Raw genomic sequence first — 19,598 nt, 5'->3', positions numbered from 1 at the left:
GGGAGCACCAAGCAATCTTCAATATGGAAATTAAAAGAGATTTACCTCTCCAAGAAGATAAAGCCCAAGTAAGCATATCATCCCATGACAAAGGAGGCTTGGTTAGATGATTTAGTCTTAAAATAGCTTTTCATAATCTGATTGTAGTTATACATTTTACAAACAAATGATTTCTGGATTCACTAGAATCATTGCACAAAACACAGGAAACATCAATGGTAATTCCCATATGAGAGAGCCTGTCTCTTGTAGGTAATCTATCTAGGATAGCCATCCACGAAATGATGCTAAGTTTAGGAATGTACATGAGAAACCATATAATCTTGTGCCATGGAACTTTTGTGTGTTTAACTCTTATCTGTTCCCAAATCTTTTTAGTAGTCAAAGAACCTGCATTAAGAATAGGAAGAGCTTCTGTTTTTAATTTCAAGTGTCTTTTAAAGCTCCAACTAGCATTTGCACTTTCAGACATAATAATTATTGAGATAACTTCATTAGTGTTAAAATGTGAGTATTTGGGTTTTTAAATAAAAATATTATTTGATTGCTACCAATGACTTGAATCTTACACAACTTTTTCTATTATATTTATGCAATAATAGGAGAGCGCATTGGCAATGCTTTTTTATAAATTATTTATTCACCCAGCATAAAAGTTTTTTTATTTTTAATGTAGAAAATAATTTTACAGTGAAATTACTTTTTATCTTAATATTTGATTAGTTGTTAAACAAAATTTATGTGTATAATTATATATGGTTTATTTATTTTATTCATTAATGTAGATGCTCATTTTGCCCGGGGTTTCATTCGAGTTTCGTTTGGGTTTATATATATATTATTATAATTAGTTATTTATATATGTTATATTATTACTAGTTATATAAGGATTAATTATTAGTTATTATTACTAGTTATGCATGTGTGTGTATATATATATATATATATATATATATCATTAGTTAGGTATATTATTAGTTATTAATATTAATTATGTGAGTCTTTCTCTCTCTCTCTCTCTATATATATATATATATATATATATATATATATATATTATAGTATTGTTATTATGAATATATATTTCAGTAATTATATTATTATATATATATGCGTGTATAATGTGTATACGATTATAATCGAATATATATACATATAAGCTAAAATTTAAAACAAATAGTTAAACTTTTATTAATTTTGTTTGCAGGCCTAAGGTTACAAAATTAAACAAAGCCAAAAAGATTGACAAGGCAAAATAACCCAATCGAAGCAAGCCCACTCGTAGAAGTCCAAGGTGGCTAGGGTTTCCCCTCTTTTGTCTAACGCCGCCAGAAGCTTGGAGCCGTCAGATCTATTAACAAATCTAACTGTCCATATCAAGACTAGAAATAGGGTTTTTATAACACTTAAAAAAGTCATGTGTAATCGCCTATCCACCGTTGGATCTGTTGCCCAGATACAATGAAACTTAAGGTTTTACCCCAAAGGACACCAGCCGCCGCCACCAGCAAAGCTTAACCGTCCGATGTTAGAGCGTAAGATGCACGTCACAAGCATCATCAATAACACACTAGAGCCTTCCTCACGTGCCCACGCTCGATCCTCGTCTGCGCCAGCAAACGCTAGTCCTACCTGCCACGTTCCCCTACTATGACAGTGGCAGAGGGGCAGAGCCTCCTCAATAAAAAACTATAAATCCATCGTATGCAAAACAAATAAAATAGAACAAAAATATCATAAGGAAAAACACGAGGGAGTTGGAGATATAAGGATAGCACCACAAAATCAAAATGTACCTTTTTTATCAACAAAAAAAAACTGAATCAAAGGAGAGCGCTTTTTTTATGCAAGAAAAAATGAGTACAAAAAAAAAAGAAACCCAAAAAAGAAAAGGATTTACATTTCCCGTCTGAAAAGGAGTATCGTTGTCATCCCTTAGGATCCAAATGGTCGCAGAGCCGTCAAGGGTAACCTCTTCGTGTTCCCTAGTTATTGTCAAACGCCTTTGGGTTTGTGGGGGTTTAGTTCAAAGGGGTTAGGCTTCGGGGATTTGGAGATTTTTTTGGAGAAAATGTTTGGTTTAAGGCTGTTTAACCCCTCATTGGGGTTTGTTCGGTGGCGGTAGTCACGACGGTTGCCTTGGTTGGATGGGAAGAGTGAAAGAAAAAAGAGGGGGGGTAAGTTGACAGAAAATGACAGGGAGAGAAGAGAAAAAGGGATAGTTGAGAAATGGGCTAGTGTTAATTTTTTTGCCCAAAATGTTATATATATTCAGTCGCCAAAACGTTATCGTTTCATCTAGGATAAGATACATATTTCAACGCATGTTTATGGGTTTATTTCGATTTTAGTGCCTGATATATATATATATATATATATATATATATATATATATATATATATATATATATATATATATATATATATATATATATGTTTATGACCTGATGTTTGCCTAGCTTATGGTTTTGACCTTAGATTTGCTTCCCTTTTATTTTGGTCACTATGTGGTGTCTTTTCGTGTATATATATATGCTTATTTATGCTATGTTTTATTTTTTAAGCAATTGATATGTTACCTATTGTGATTGATATTTTTTCGATTGTTTAAATCTAGCACACGTTTAATATATATATTAATATTATATATTATGGTTCCTATTATGCCATATGACATGTTTTCTTTCTTTTCTTTTATGGTAATATACATGTAAATATATATATAGGGTAAATGTATATTATGCTTTACTTAGTATGATGTAGCATGTTACGAAATTAAATGGCCTTAAATGTACTATGTCTATATACGCCCTCTAAATCTCATTTAATCCAATCTAAACGAAGTAGCATGTTATTTAATTTTAAGCGTTTACATAAACTTGTTTGTTTGTACATATAGGTTTAGGTGTAATTTATCCTTTCAAATTGACATGTATGACACCCTCGTAAGCATCACTCGACTCGATTCAAAAGGTTTAGGTGTAACTTATCCTTTCAAAATTGACATGTATGACACCCTCGTAAGCATCACTCGACTCGATTCAAACAATTGGGCTAAGGGTAATACCCTTTCATTTTAAGGTCGTCGTGGAGTGATTGTCTTAACGTTTAAGAAAGTCATTTATGATAATCTTAAGATGAAAAAGTATCCCGTCAAGTGGAACCCTAAAAAGCAATCACACTTAAAATTTGGGAACGAGAGAATAAGGAATATTTGTCAATTTAAATTCTTCGAGGAAAGATCATTAGAACTTATAAAAGGTATGATCTCGACGTCTTTAAATAATCGAACATCCTTCTTCTTTATAAAATGATTGGTAATTTTTTTATTTAATTTGGTTTTACTTTATTCATAATTATTCATGCAATTTAAATTAATAATGAATTTTAGAATGAAATAGTAATATTTCTTTATTTCGATTAGAGTGAGAATTGATTACTTTAAGGCATGAGAGGTCTTCTCTTCTCGATAGGAAATAATTAAATATTGTCATTTTTCGTCCTAAAATTCAAAGAATATTATCTGAAGGGATCTTAAATTAAATTAAATTAAATTAAACTCTAACTTGTAAGCTTCATTGCAAAGACAACTAATTAATCGACTAGGTACTGATTTAGGGCACTATGGGGGTGCTAATACTTCCCCACGTGTAATTGACTCCCGAACTCAGTTTTTGGTACTCAAGCCTTAAAATGTTGTTTTAATAATTTTTAAATTAAATTTTATTAAAATGAAAAAACATTTTGGGTGCCCAATCACACCATAATCAAAGATTGGTGGCGACTCCATGAACCATGTTTTATTTTGATTTTTAAAAAGAAACCCAAATTAATCGAGATGAGATTTTTTTTAAATCATTTAATTAAAAATTAATTTTTTTAAAATCATTTCGACAACTTGGCGACTCCGCTGGGGAGATATTTTTATAAAGTCAAGTCGTTAGTCAATTAATTAATTGTCTTTACAATGAAAATTACAAGTTCGTTCTAATTTAGTTTTTGATCCCTTGTTTGGTTTAAATAATCTTTTGTTTGCAATTTGATTAATTGCTAAATAGTTGGACTGATGTTTTTGCAAATGTTTTCATATTAAATGTGTCTTAAAGGGAATTTAGAAATGAGTTTTGAGTGTTGTGTGATTGTGTGTTTTTTCTCTTTTCCTCACACACTGCTCACTTGATTGTCATAACATGAGCTAAAACCCCGCTCCGTCTGATTTAAGTAGGAGCGAGAAACTACCCCCTCGTGTGGTTTTCATCTCTGTATGGAATAGTGGATCACTTTTGGGGCTCACACCTTATGGTCGTCGTGATGGTTTTAACCTCCGTATGGATATAAGGAGGTGTGTCTCCTCGAATTGAACTCAATTTAAAAGCCTATTATGGGATAGGATTGAGGGTCTAACAACCCAAGGGGATACCACAACGACGATTCGAGAACCTTTTACTTTAAATCCGAACCAAACATATAGTGAACCTAGAACCCAGACCTAGTGTTGAGTTAATCGATAGATGGAATCGGCCAAGAGGGGGTGAATTGGCAATTAAAAATTTGGTGGAAACTTTTGCAGAAAATTGAAAGTAATTGCACAGCGATTTAGAGTGGTTCAACTTTCTCAACCAAAGTCTACGTCCACTACCTTAGCTATCCACACTAAGGATTTTCCAACAAATTCACTAATTTGTTCTTTCTTTTGAGGACAAAGAGTAACCTTACAAATCCCTCAAGAATTATACCCCAATTCTTGAGCACACTCTTTTTCAAAGAGAAATACACAAATTCGCAGACTTACAAGGAAAAACCTCACAAGGCAATATGTTTGCACAATTCTAGAACAAGATAAGAACACTCAAAGATGATTACAAATGAGCACAAATAGTATTCTTGAAAGCAAAATGAATATTGAAAGGAAATTTGGCTTGAATTGCACAAACTTGATGTTTGATGCTTTCTCTCTTGTTTCTCTATTGATTCTTCTTGATTTTTGTTGATCAATGGCTTTAGAACTTGTTTAAATACTCCTTCAATTGATTCTGAACGTTAGGGATGCTTAATGAAGTCAATAAAGTCGTTTAAGTGTGAAAACAATTAATAAATTCAGTTGAGAGCGTCAGTGCATCGATGCATATCCATGGTGCATCGGTGCATCAAGTGTAAATTCAAATATTTTGACCGTTGGACCCTTAGTGCATCGGTGCACTAAGAGTGCATCGATGCATCAAGTGCATTTGATGTTTCAAAATAGCCAGAGTGCATCGATGCATGGCTGGTGCATCGATGCATCAAATGCATTCGATGTTTTCATAAAATCCTCAGTGCATCAATGCATGGTATATGCATCGATGCATGAAATGCATTCAATGTTCAATTTATTTCATGGTGCATCTATGCATGAATTGGTGCATCGGTGCATCACTATAAAAAATTGATTTTAGGCTTGATTTTGGTTCAAAATACTTTGTGAAAATTGTTTTAAAAATATATATAAGTATAAAACACAATTTTACACTTTTAGTAAGGTTTGAAATTGATCTTGAAAGACTTGGAGTAATAGTTTGATATTCGATTAATTAAATCGAATACACTTAGAAAATCATTTGTAAAATCTTAAAATTCATTTAAACTTAATTTGTTAAATCGAAACTTCAAAATGTTTTCAACAATCTCCCCTTTTTTGATATAACAAAACATTTGTGTTATTTTAAGATTTTCTAAAAATTTGAAATCAATTTTGAAATATTACTCCCCCTTACTATAACACTTCTCCCTTTTAATTAATATTTCTCCCCCTTTTTGTTAAATCAAAAAGATTCTAAAACGTTTTTAAACAAGGTTTTGAAAATCATAGTCAATTGATTATAAGTAAATATAGATTAAGCTGCTAAGATCACAATCAAAAGAGATATTAGCCATTAGTTTCATATTCAATATTCATAAACAAATGTGAAATTGCATTATTGGTCATATATGTCTAATGATGCAAAAATAAGAAAATTCAACCAAACCAAATATATATATTAAGTTTAAAATCCAGAAGTTCAAACATCCAACAACCATCAAGTTTAAACATCCAAAATAAACAATCCAGAAACATCAAAATCAATCTAATTTTTAAAATTAAGAAAACATAACAAGGAAACAAATTTACTCCATCGAAGGATCGAGAGTAGGAGGATAATGAGCTCGAACTTCAAGAGTGAGAGCGTCCATACGTTCACACATCTCCCACTGAAACTCAGTAATCTGAGACTCCATGGAGGTAAACCTCAAATCAAACGACTCCAAGAAAGATCGAAAATATGGTGGTGTTTGATCTTTTTGTCGTACTTGTTCTGGTGCAGGCTCATCGTCTGGTAAGATATCGTCGATATCTTGCATAAGTTGTTGAAACTCAGGATCATCGTCAACATCCGGTGCCGGAGGAGGAGGAGGAGCACAAGAAGAGCTAGGAGCAGCTCGTGAAGAGCTCACTCCCGGAGTTTGCTTACCGGGTCAAAATACCCAAAGACCGGTTTCCTCGTTTTGTTTCCAATCCATTTTCTTCAAGAAAGTGAGATTGATTTGATTTTGGAGAGGGATAGGATTGTCGAGAGAGACATTTAGACCGAGTTTGATAAAAAGGTTACTAAGAAGACATCCATAAATCAATGTTTCGACAAGTTTTGAAGGAATAATGTTTATGATATTCACTAGTTGACTAAAAATAATATGGGGCATATTTATTTTGATCTTATTCTTAATACAGTGCATCTACCATAAATCCCTAGTACGAAGAGTGGAATACCTACCTCGGATGGTCTAAACCACCAATAGATCATCAAATAAAGAAAACGATCATGATGAGATCGTAGAGTACTAACACTAGAGTTTGGAACATAGGGATATTCCACATTTTCATTTTCATTGTATAACCCATCATCATCTAACCCAAAATGGAAAGCTATAGTCTCGGGGTCAATATTAATATATTGGCCTAAAAGATAGGATCTAATGGCTATAGTCCCATATTGAGTTTCGTTTTGAATGCATACCGCATTTGAGTAGAAAATGCAGACTAACTTTTGATAGACGATAGGTTTGAGCTGAAACAGTTTATCAAACATCCAAGCTTTAAGAATCGGAAGGTATTCAAAGTCAATATCTATCATAGCTTGAAGAGAAAGAATACGCTCTTCCCAGATTCTATAGGATTGGAAAGAATTTCTGTACCTAGAGTACAATTCGTCTCTACGACGTTCAGGCATATTAAAACATGATCCTATAAGACTATTAGGTGGTGGAGGAACGGGATTTGGAGGTCGGGTAGAACGACTAGAAGAAGTCCTAGGGCATTTGGAATTAGACATGGTTTAGGAATCGGAATAAGGAAAATAACCTACAAGTTGAAACACATGTATGCAACTTAATCAATCCCAAAACTCAATTGAGTCTGCAATAATTCAAGGTTCTCTAAGCCGAATCCTAATGGGCAAGGTTTTGAAAATAATTTTTGAAAAATCATAATATGTATAGTTTCATGAAAACAACATAATTAAATCAAAAACATCAAATTTAAAAATTAAATTCAGATTTTTATTTTTTTTTATATTTCGAAAATTCAAAAATTCTTTGAAAATTTGTGAGTTTTTGATGAAATTAGTTGTAAAATCTAGTTTCTAATCATCAAACAATCAATGCCCGGTATAATGTTCATCCTAGAACTAAACTAGTCCTAAGATAAAAAATATGATAAACAGAAGTTTTTAGAAAAAAATACCTTGAAAATTTTGGATTGATGAGAATGAGATGTTGTGTTGCACGATTTAATGATAGTAGCAAGATATAGAGATGAAAAACTCGAAGATTCTGACAAAATTTCATTGATTTTGAGCAAAAGAAGGATTAGAGAGAAAGAGGAGGCAAGAGAGTGTTTTTTAGGGTTTTGAAACAAAGAAAAGAATCAGGGTTTTTAACCAAAACCCGATGGATGCATCGATGCATGGCCTTGTGCATCGATGCACATTTAAAGCGTGCATCGGTGCATCTTCATGGTGTATCGATGTAATTCAAGGATGCATCGATGCACTGTTAGGTGTATCGGTGCATTAAGCACAAAAATGTCAAAAAATCCGTTTTAAACACTCAAAATGCTAAATTAATTGGCTCTAGTGGTATTGGCAACTCATATATTGAAAATTAATCATGTTCAATCAATCAAATTAATCCTTAAACTATATTTGAACATAAAATTAATTTTCACCAAAGAACATAAACTCCCCCTAACTAATAGCAAAGAATGCAATCAAAAATTATTATTATAAGCATTTTTCATTTATTCTTAAAAAGTGTTAAAATCATTTTAAACATTAAGAGAAGATAGGTTAGTTAAACCTAATTCTCTCCTAGGTGTCCAAAAGCTTTCTTTGTCTAAAGGTTTTGTAAAGATATCCGCTAATTGATGCAAAGTATCAACAAATTCTAGAACTACATCTTCCTTAGTGACATGGTCTCTAATGAAGTGATGTCTAATTTCAATATGCTTAGTTCTAGAGTGTTGGATGGGATTTTTAGTGAGACAAATAGCACTAGTATTGTCACACTTGATTGGAATGGTACCTACTTCAATTCCATAATCAAAAAGTTGTTGTTTCATCCATAAAACTTGTGCACAACAACTACCGGCTGAAATGTATTCCGCTTCAGTGGTAGATAATGCCACATAATTTTGTTTCTTTGAAAACCAAGAAATTAGCATATTTCCAAGGAATTGTCAAGTACCAGAGGTGCTTTTCCTATCTAATTTACAACCTCCATAATCCGCATCAGAGAAGGCATGCAAGCTAAAGATAGAGTCTCTAGGATACCAAAGTCCTAAACTAGGAGTGTCTTTAAGGTATCTAAAGATTCTCTTAACAGCTAGTAAATGTGATTCCTTAGGGCATGATTGAAATCTAGCACATAAGCAAACACTAAACATAATGTCCAGTCTATTTACAGTTAAATAAAGCAAAGAACCAATCATTGACCTATATAATTTAACATCCACACATTTACCTCCTTCATCTATGTCAAGCTTTGTCGATGAGCTCATTGGAGTGTTATGTGGTTTCCCATTTTCCAATCCAAACTTCTTGAGCATATCTTTGACGTACTTAGCTTGATTGATAAAGATGCCATCTTTTCTTTGCTTGATTTGGAGTCCCAAGAAAAATTAGAGCTCCCCCATCATGCTCTTCTCGAATTCACTTTGCATTAGCTTAGAAAATTCTTGGCAAAGAACATCATTAGTAGAACCAAATATTATATCATCAACATAAATTTGAACTACTAATAAATCTTTACCTTTATGCTTTAAAAACAATGTAGTGTCAACCTTCTCTTTGGAAAAACTTTTTTCAATTAAAAAGTTTGGCAATCTTTTATACAAAGCTCTAGGAGCATGTTTTAAACCATAAAGTGCTTTTGTCAACTTAAGAACATGATTTGGAAATTTTAAATCTTCAAAACCAGGAGGTTGTTTCACATACACTTCTTCCTTTATAAAACCATTTAAAAATGCACTTTTAACATCCATTTGATATAATTTAAATTCATGAAAACATGAAAATGCTAATAACATTTTAATTGCTTCCATCCTAGCTACAGGAGCGTATGTTTAATCATAGTCTATGTCTTCTTCTTGAGTATACCCTTGAGCAAAAAGTCTAGCCTTGTTTCTCACTATATTACCACTCTCATCAAGCTTATTCCTAAATACCCATCTAGTACCTACAGTAGATTTATTACTAGGCCTTTCAACTAATGTCCATACTTTACTTCTCTCAAATTGATTTAATTCTTCTTGCATAGCCATAATCCAATGTTCATCATTTAATGCTTCTTTGATATTCTTAGGCTCTATGCATGAGATAAATGCAACATAATTACAAATATTTCTAAGAGAAGATCGAGTTGTTACCCTTTGGATGGATCCTATAATTTCACCATCCTTGACATAGTTGTACTCTCTTGGGTAAGATACTTCCCTTTCTTCAATGGTTGGATTCTTGAGAGGATCTTGAGTTTCCTCTTCTTTCGTTTCTTCCTTTGATGATGGTTCTCCAACATCATGTTCAACGTCATTTATATTTATAATACCTACATAATCATTCAAACAAGAATCCTTCCTCGGAAGAGGATTAACATCGAAAACAACATGTATAGACTCTTCTACAACTAAAGTTCTTTTATTAAATACTCGATAAGCTTTAGAATTTAAGGAATAACCTAGAAAAATTTCTTCATCACTTTTAGCATCAAATTTGCCAAGATTGTCTTTACCGTTGTTTAAAACAAAACATTTACATCTAAAAGGATGAAAATAGCTAATGTTAGGCTTTTTATTTTTGAAAATTTCATATGGAGTTTTCTTTAAGATTGGCCTAATCATTACTCGATTTACAACATAACAAGTGGTATTTGTGGCTTCCGACCAAAAATATTTTGGCAAATTATTTTCATAAAGCATGGTTCTAGCCATTTCTTCTAAAGTTTGATTTTTCCTCTCAACAACTCCATTTTGTTGAGGGGTTCTAGGTACTGAAAAATTATGGCTAATACCATTAGAATTACAAAAATCAGTAAATCGAAGATTTTCAAATTCAGTTCCATGATCACTCCTAACACTAGTTATAGAGTAATCTTTTTCGTTTTGGATTACTTTTGAAAACGTGATGAATTTTTCTAATGTTTCATCTTTAGTACTTAAGAATAGAACCCAAGTATATCTAGAATAGTCATCTACCAAGACAAATGCATATTATTTTCCACCCAAGCTAGTAGTCCTAGTTGGCCCAAAAAGATCAATATGAATCAATTGTAATACTCTACTAGTTGATACATCATTAATGGATTTAAAAGAAATTCGCTTTTGTTTTCCTTTAGCACAAGCATCACAGATTTTATCATTATCAAATTTAAGCTTAGGTAACCCTCGAACTAAATTTCCTTGAATTAGTCGTTTCAAAACACTCATACTAGCATGTCCTAGTCTCCTATGCCATAACCAACTATCATGCTCATCCCTTAGCAACTAGGCATAAATTAGTCATATCAATAGAGTCTAAATGCACCATGTAAATGTTTCTTATTCTATGACCAACAAGCATAATCCGATTAGATGCAATGTCAATAACTTTAAAACCATTAGTTTCAAACATGACATTGAATTCCTTATCACATAATTGACTAATACTTAAGAGATTATGCTTTAATCCATTCACATATAAAACATTTTAATTTATATGGAAGAGGTATTACCTATGGTACCTATACCTTCGATGTAACCTTTTGAATTATCACCAAAAGTCACTTCTCCTCCATTTTTGGTGTTAAGCTCTATGAATCGGCTTTTGTCCCGGGTCATGTGCCTTGAGCATCCACTATCAAAGTACAATGAGTTTGAATTTGTTTCCCGTGCCTTGTAGCAATGCTCCTTTTCCTACAAACATAGATTAATTTCTATTTTTTGGTACCCAAATTCTTTTGGGTCCATATTCATTAGTTTCCAAAATCCTAGTCCCCTTAGGTATCCATTTGTGTAGGATATCCTTATCTTTATTAGTAATGAGTCCTTTAGGAACCCATATACTTCTAACAATTTTTCCATTAAAGGTTCTTCGGGGACCTCTATGATTGTAGTTTTTAAAACATTTTCTAACAAAGTTGGATTTTGAATTTTCTCCATTTTCAAAACGTTTTGTTCTAACTTTATCAAAAGAAGCTTTAAGATCATCAATTTTCTTTTGATGATCATCATTGACCTTTGAAAGTAAATTTTGCAAATCTGAATTTTTCTTTTCAAACTCTTCTAGTTTTATTTGCAAATCTTTGATTTTACTTTCAAAATCATTGTTGGTCTTGGATATGAGCTTATTTTCATTTTTCAATTTTGTGAAATCATTTTTATATTTTAAAAACAATTCTCATAATCCGAAGCCAACCCATTATATTCCTCTAATAACTCATCATAAGAAAAATCATCTAATTCAAATGAGTTAGAGGTTACCTTAGAATCTTCCCCGAATGCCATCAAGCACAAGTTTGCTACTTCTTGTTTCTCTTCATCAGAACCTTCTTCATCGCTCCATGTAGCCATATGAGCCTTATGCTTATTCCTTTATTGACCCTTTATCTTCAATTGTGGGCAATCATATTTGACATGCCTCGACTTTTTGCATTCATAACAAATGATAGGGTCCTTCTCTTTTGGTTCATTTTTGAGGCCTTCATTTCGTTTGAATTTTCTTCCTCGGTAAGGTCTCATCATTTTTCTGAACTGTTTAGCAAACAATGTCATTTCCTCGTCATCGTCATCTTCATCCAAATCACTCTCTTCTTTTCTGGATTTGAGAGCAACTCCAATGTTTTTCTTCTTTTCCTTCTTCTTTGGTGTCTCTTCAATCTTATTGAGGTCCACCTCATCTTCAAGCATCATTTCAAGAGTGAGGAGGGAACCGATTAGCTCTTCAAAAGTTAAGGACTTTAGCTTCTTAGCCTCGATAATTGCCGTCTTCTTGGATTGCCACGATTTTGGAAGTGAATAAACTAACTTCCTCACAATCTTTTCGTTTGGAATGATCTCTCCATATGATTTGAGACCATTGACAATTCTTGAGAATCTATCCGTCATAGCTTTGATATCTTCATTTGGTTTCATCCTGAAATTTTCATAGATATGTGTTAGAAGACTAATTTTAGATTCTTTTACCTCATCGGTTCCTTCATGGGTGACTTGAAGTTTATCCCATATTTATTTGGCAGTTGTACAAGATGAAACTCTTCCATATTCATCTGGTCCAAGAGCACAAAATATGATATGGATGGCTTTGGAGTTGAGCTGGAATATTCTTGTCTCTCCTTCACTCCATAATCTTGGATGAGTGAGAGGCTTGATATATCCGTCTTCTACAACATTCCATGCTCCCATGTCACTTTCTTGAATGAAATACATCATCCTATTCTTCCAATAGGCATATTTAGCTCCATTGAAGAAATGAGGCTTGTTGACGAGCATCGACTCAAGACCGAAGTCGACGTTTGAAGTGGAGGCCATTGATGACTTGATTATCGATGTAACTCTTCCCGAATCGACTCAAGAGGTGATTAAACCTTCAAATAAGTGAGGCTATGATACCAATTATTGAGTTAATCGATAATGGAATCGGCCAAGACGGGGTGAATTGACAATTAAAAATTTGGTGGAAGCTTTTGCAGAAAATTGAAAGTAATTGCACAGCGATTTACAGTGGTTCAACTTTCTCAACCAAAGTCTACGCCCACTACCTTAGCTATCCACACTAAGGATTTTCCAACAAATTCACTAATTTGTTCTTTCTTTCATGGACAAAGAGTAACCTTACAAATCCCTCAAGAATTATACCCCAATTCTTGAGCACACTCTTTTTCAAAGAGAAATACACAAATTTGCAAACTTACAAGGAAAAACCTCACAAGGCAATATGTTTGCACAATTCTAGAACAAAATAAGAACACTCAAAGATGATTACAAATGAGCATAAATAGTGTTCTTGAAAGCAAAATGAATATTGAAAGGAAATTTGGCTTGAATTGCACAAACTTGATGTTTGATGCTTTCTCTCTTGTTTCTCTATTGATTCTTCTTGATTGTTATTGATCAATGGCTTTAGAACTTGTTTAAATACTCCTTCAATTGATTCTAAACGTTGGGGATGCTTAGTGGACTCAATAGAGCTGTTTAAGTGTGAAAACAATTTATAAATTCAGTTGGGAGCGTCAGTGCATCGATGCATATCCATGGTGAATCGGTGCATCAAGTGTAAATTCAAATATTTTAACCGTTGGACCCTTAGTGCATCGGTGCACTAAGAGTGCATCGATGCATCAAGTGCATTCGATGTTTTAAAATATCCAGAGTGCATCGATGCATGGCTGGTGCATCGATGCATCAAATGCATTCGATGTTTTTTCATAAAATCCTCAGTGCATCGATGCATCGTATGTGCATCGATGCATTAAATGCATTCAATGTTCAATTTATTTCATGGTGCATCGATGCATGAATTGGTGCATCGGTGCATCACTATAAAAAATTGATTTTAGGCTTGATTTTGGTTCAAAATACTTTGTGAAAATTGTTTTAAAAATATATTAAGTATAAAACACAATTTTACACTTTTAGTAAGGTTTGAAATTGATCTTGAAAGACTTGGAGTAATAGTTTGATATTCGATTAATTAAATCGAATACACTTAGAAAATCATTTGTAAAATCTTAAAATTCATTTAAACTTAATTTGTTATATTGAAACATCAAAATGTTTTCAACACCTAGGTAGAGCCTAACCCAAACCTTAAGAATCCCGTTAGGAGAATACACAAGGAAAAACTCTTTTGAGTCTTTTAATTTTTGTAGTATAATTTTACTTTTCGAATAAATGTATGAGAACTAGAGATCATGTGGTTAGGTTTTTTTTTCCCTAAAAAACATGCGAACTAGATGTCATGAGGTTAGGATTTTTTAATGTTAAACAAAGTATGGGGGTAGAAATCATGTTTGGGTGTGATATGCTAAAGCTTGATTAGGTAGATAACATGTGAGGGTAGGTTTTATTGACAAACTATATTATGCCTGACTGATTTCTTTATGATTACTGACTAATTTTCTTTTTCCTTTTTATTTTATTTTCGTTTTTTGCATTTCACTATTTATTCCATGGTGTTGATCCGTGATCGATGTCCATATAGAAGGCTGGTAATATGGAACGAAGGGTCCAAAAAGAGGTAGAAGATAGTACAGATGTTCTGAGATGGTCCAAACAGTCCCAAATTACCAATGGAGATAGCTTACAGCCTGGATACGTGTCATATTTGATTGGTTACACCCACATCAATGTCCGCCAAAATTATTTGAGTGAGCTGAAAGAGATATGGGGAAAATGGAAGCAGTCGATAAGCAGTTGTTCTATCAGCTCTATGGTGACATCTCATATCCCGTAGATGTTTCGATTGACCAAAATTTGTTTAGTGTTCTTGCACAATTCTGGAACCCCACCTATAGTTGCTTTACTTTTGGTCAAGTGGATCTAACACCTACCATAGAGGAGTAGCATGCCTTGATTTGTTATATGAGATTCCAAGTAGATAGGTGTACACCAAACCGCCAAACACTTCTTCTTTAAAAAAGAATCTACTTTGATGATTGGGATGATTGAAGAATGGGTCATAAGAAACATCAAGAAGATAGTGAATGCATCACCTGGACTATTCTTCAAGAGGTAATTTATCGTCATCCCAATAAGATAAAGAAGATAAACATGTTTGTTATAGTATTTATGGGCTAGTCATATTCCCCAAAGGTTTTGGGGTATATTAATGTGTCAGTGGTTTATTTATTTGAGAGATTGGATAGACATGTGAATCTCGTTCCAGCTATATTGGCTGAGATATTTTGTTCTTTAAATTCTTGCAGATGGGAGGGAGAATGTCACTTCATAGGGTGTGCACCACTTTTGTTAGTCTAGATCCTTAATCATTTCAAACACGTTGAGAGGGTGCCTGGTCGAGTGTTTCTATAAGGGGTTTCACCTTTAAAAGATTTCATTTCCCAAGAATGGGCTAGGGGTTTCACTGAGGAAAAAATGGATGGTCATATTCAAATATATCTGAGATGGCGATATATTATGGCGTTCTTCATGGAATATCTCTTCAAACATACTCTATAGGTATGGAGAGGGAGATTGGGTTCCTTTTCCAAGCATATGGGGTTTCGTGGGATACGCTCATTTACTAGTTTCCAGACAATATGGGTCAAGACAGTTCATTCCTGTAGCTTAGGATTTATCTGGGTCAGAATTTGCATTTAAAGGAGAGAAGTACAAAAGTAAAGTCAAAGGGGTTACTGACGTATGGAAGTAGACTCGTCGAGTAAATCTCTTCACTTTTGACCAAAAGCTTTCACAAGAATGCAAGGAATGGAGAAGTAATCGAGTTAATGATATCATCCTGATGGTCAATCCTGAAAATACCCAACCCATGGAAGAACATTTTAGAGTTATATCATCTTCGTTAAAATTAGCTATGCGTGACGTTAAAACTAGCCATGCGTGATTTTTAAGGCTGAAAGAAAGTAGTGGAAGGAAACATGAAAAGATGGAGGATGAGGTGTACCAAAAAGGAGTGGAAATCGATATCCAAAAAGGTTGAGCTAATCGAATTGAAAAAGTAAAAAATAACTCAGATTGGATTTTGAGGATCTTCAGTTGTCATACCAACAAATAGTAAAAGCTCAGATGGTTGTTAGCTCAGGTAAATCACCTACTGAGTAGAGAAAAGAAGTAGCAAGTCTGAAGAGAGAAGCTAAGAAAAGCAAGGAATATCTCAAGCAGAGAAGACATCAGGCAAAGATACTTTCAAAAGAAAAGAGTGCATTGGAGCAAAAACTACAAGAGAATCGAGCCCAAAATGAGAAACTGAAAGGAAAGGTCTTGAGTTTAGAGGTAACATTATGACAATACCAAAGCTGAAAAGGAAGCATGTGAATGAACTTGAGACTATGGTTCAAAATTTTTAGAGAAGGGCAAGTGAACTTCCGATAGTCCTTTGTGAATGAGGTACACAATGGTGCTATCGTTAGGAACTGCAATGGAGAGTTAAGCAAAGGGATGATCTCATCGCTAGATACCTGGAACATGCTTAAGGAGTGGCTCAGTACTTGGTTGACTTAGTACATGAAGCTGCCACTGTAAGCGAAGGATTGGAACCCGAGACTGAAGAAACTCAGAGGATTTTGGATTTACTCGGGCATATGCAACAATTAGGGGTGATAGCTCAGATCTATCTATGATATGTTTAATCTTCGTAATCGAACTTCGTTTCTAATATAAAAAGTTGTTCTAAATAATCGTTCCAGAATCAACACCTTGCATTTTGCATTTGCATTTTTCTTTTCACATTGCATTTTATCTTTCGCATTACATAATAGTCATTCATAGTCATATTTTTTCATATTCATTAATATAATTCAACCTTAATAAAAAAAGATTGTGTGGCAGAATACTGGAACTTCTAAGCATCCGTACAACACTAGGAAAAAGGATAAAAAATACCCAGATTGAGAAAAGTTAGCAAGAGATATAAGAAAACATGAGAAATATGCAAGAAGATATGCTGAAAGCCCAGAGAAAAATGTTTGCTAAGTTTTCTAGTATACTTGAATGGAGGAATCCCGAGCATGGAAAAAGCCCGATGCTTAAAATTGTGACTGAGATACCACTCTACCCACCTGGGTTCACCCCAGTTCAATCCTAGACACTCTAATAAATGCCTATTCATAAAGGGAATGTGCACATTAATCCAGTTGGTACCTCTATAATCGTATAACCTGGAGCTAGCTCACACCAGGAAGAACATCGGCATCACCAAGTCCCAGATTTTGATTAAGAAGCCATGTTTGAGTAAAACAATGAGCTAGAAGAGAAGTGGAAACAACTAGAGGAGGAAATCTGGGTGATGAAGGAAGATACTAGTGTGTATGGTATCGATGCCAAGGAGCTGAGTCTGGTTCTTACTTGGTACTGCCTCCAAAATTGAAAGTTCCTAACTTTGAAAAGTTTGATGGCACAAGATGTCCCTCTGCCCACATCATATTGTTCTGTAGGAAAATGACTGGTTACATAGGGGATGATCAACTGTTGATCCATTGCTTCTAGGAGAGTTTGGCAGGATCAACTATTCGATGGTACAATCAGCTGAGCAGGGTTCATATCAGGTCTTGGAAATATTTGGCCAAAGTTTTTATTGAGTAATATAAGCATATGAAGGATGTGAGGCCCAATCGAATTATGCTGCAAAGCATGGAAAAGAGATCCAATGAGAGCTTCAAATAGTATGCTCAGAGATGGAGAGATGTGGTTGTACAAGTGCATCTGTCACTTAAAGAATAGACAAACATGCTCTTTATAAACACTCTAATAGCTCCTCTCATTATCCACTTTATAGGGAATTCATCTAAGAGTTTTGCTTACTTAGTCATAGATGGGAAGATGATTGAGATGACAATTAAGAGTGTGAGACTCGATGGAGATGAGTCTATCAAGAAACTACCAGTGAGAAAGAAGGATAATGAAGTTAACAACGTGAGGAACTATAACTCCAATAACATCACTGTTTCTCGAACTCAAACCATGGGATCTTCTATATAAAATTCTGCTAGGCAGGGGGCAAGGGAGCCAAGACAAGATAGAGACAAACTTTAGTTTGATTCGATCCCTATGTCTTATAATGAGTTGTTCCAGATCTTATATGACAGACATGTGATGTCACCTTACCATGTGTCACCTCTGTAACCACCTTACCCCCAAATTGTATGATGTTAATGTCCAATGTGAGTATTACGCAGGGGTTCCTGGACATTCAATAAAGAATTGAATTGTCTTTAAGAATATTGTCCAAATGTTAAGATAAAAGAACGTTGTAACACACATATCTCGTATACTGTTCCGGACATGAAATATAGATGTCACATCACTTAAAAAACATTTTCTCATTTGAAAGCCCATAAAAATATTTTTGTTTAAATCTTAAATCCACTTGAGTTAACACAGTAATTAAAATATTCATTGAAAAAAATTACAAAAATATTTTTGTTTAGTTTAATTACATTCCAGATAAGTTCAAAATTATTACTATTGTCCTAATGTTACTGATGAGTCAACCTTAATTGATGAAATATGCTGCTATGGATGCACTCCTTACTTGATTAGTCTTCGATTTTACCTACTCTTAGAAGCAACACACGTTAAGTATTTACTTAGTGAGACATAATACAGTAAAGTAACCTTTTTTGTATATATAAGTATGTCATACAATTTAGTTCACACTACATTATATATTCTTTAAGAATTCTATAATCCACCTTAGTTAAATCGTATTCCATTCTTAGTTATCATAATTATCTTCAGTATGCCTAGCATACCTATTTTTCTTTATATTTCTTTATCTCTTTAACTCTTTAGTTATTATTCTTTATTTTCATTTATAGTATCCATTTATACCTATAATGCACCCTTATGCATCTTCAATTATGACATTCTTCATGCCAATCATGCACCCATATGCATTTCAAATATGGCACCCTTTCATGCCAATAATGCACCCATATGCATTTCAAATATGGCACCCTTTCATGCCAATAATGCACCCATATGCATTTCAATGATGGCATCCTTTCATACCAATAATACACCCATATGCACTTCAATTATGGCATCCTTTCATGCCAATAATGCACCCATATGCATTTCAATTATGGCCTCTTTTTATGCCAATAATGCACCCATATGCATTTCAAATATGGCACCCTTTAATGCCAATAATGCACCCATATGCATTTCAAATATGGCACCTTTTCATGCCAATAATGCACCCATATGCATTTCAATGATGGCATCCTTTCATACCAATAATACACCCATATGCACTTCAATTATGGAATCCTTTCATTCCAATAATGCACCCATATGCATTTCAATTATGGCCTCCTTTTATGCCAATAATGCACCCATATGCATTTCAATTATAGAATCCTTTCATGCCAATAAT

This window comes from Hibiscus syriacus, unplaced genomic scaffold (genome assembly GCF_006381635.1).
Source record: "Hibiscus syriacus cultivar Baekdansim isolate YM2019G1 unplaced genomic scaffold, ASM638163v2 tig00111330_pilon, whole genome shotgun sequence".
NCBI classification, from domain to species: Eukaryota; Viridiplantae; Streptophyta; class Magnoliopsida; order Malvales; family Malvaceae; genus Hibiscus; species Hibiscus syriacus.
This window is presented reverse-complemented; position numbering follows the sequence as displayed.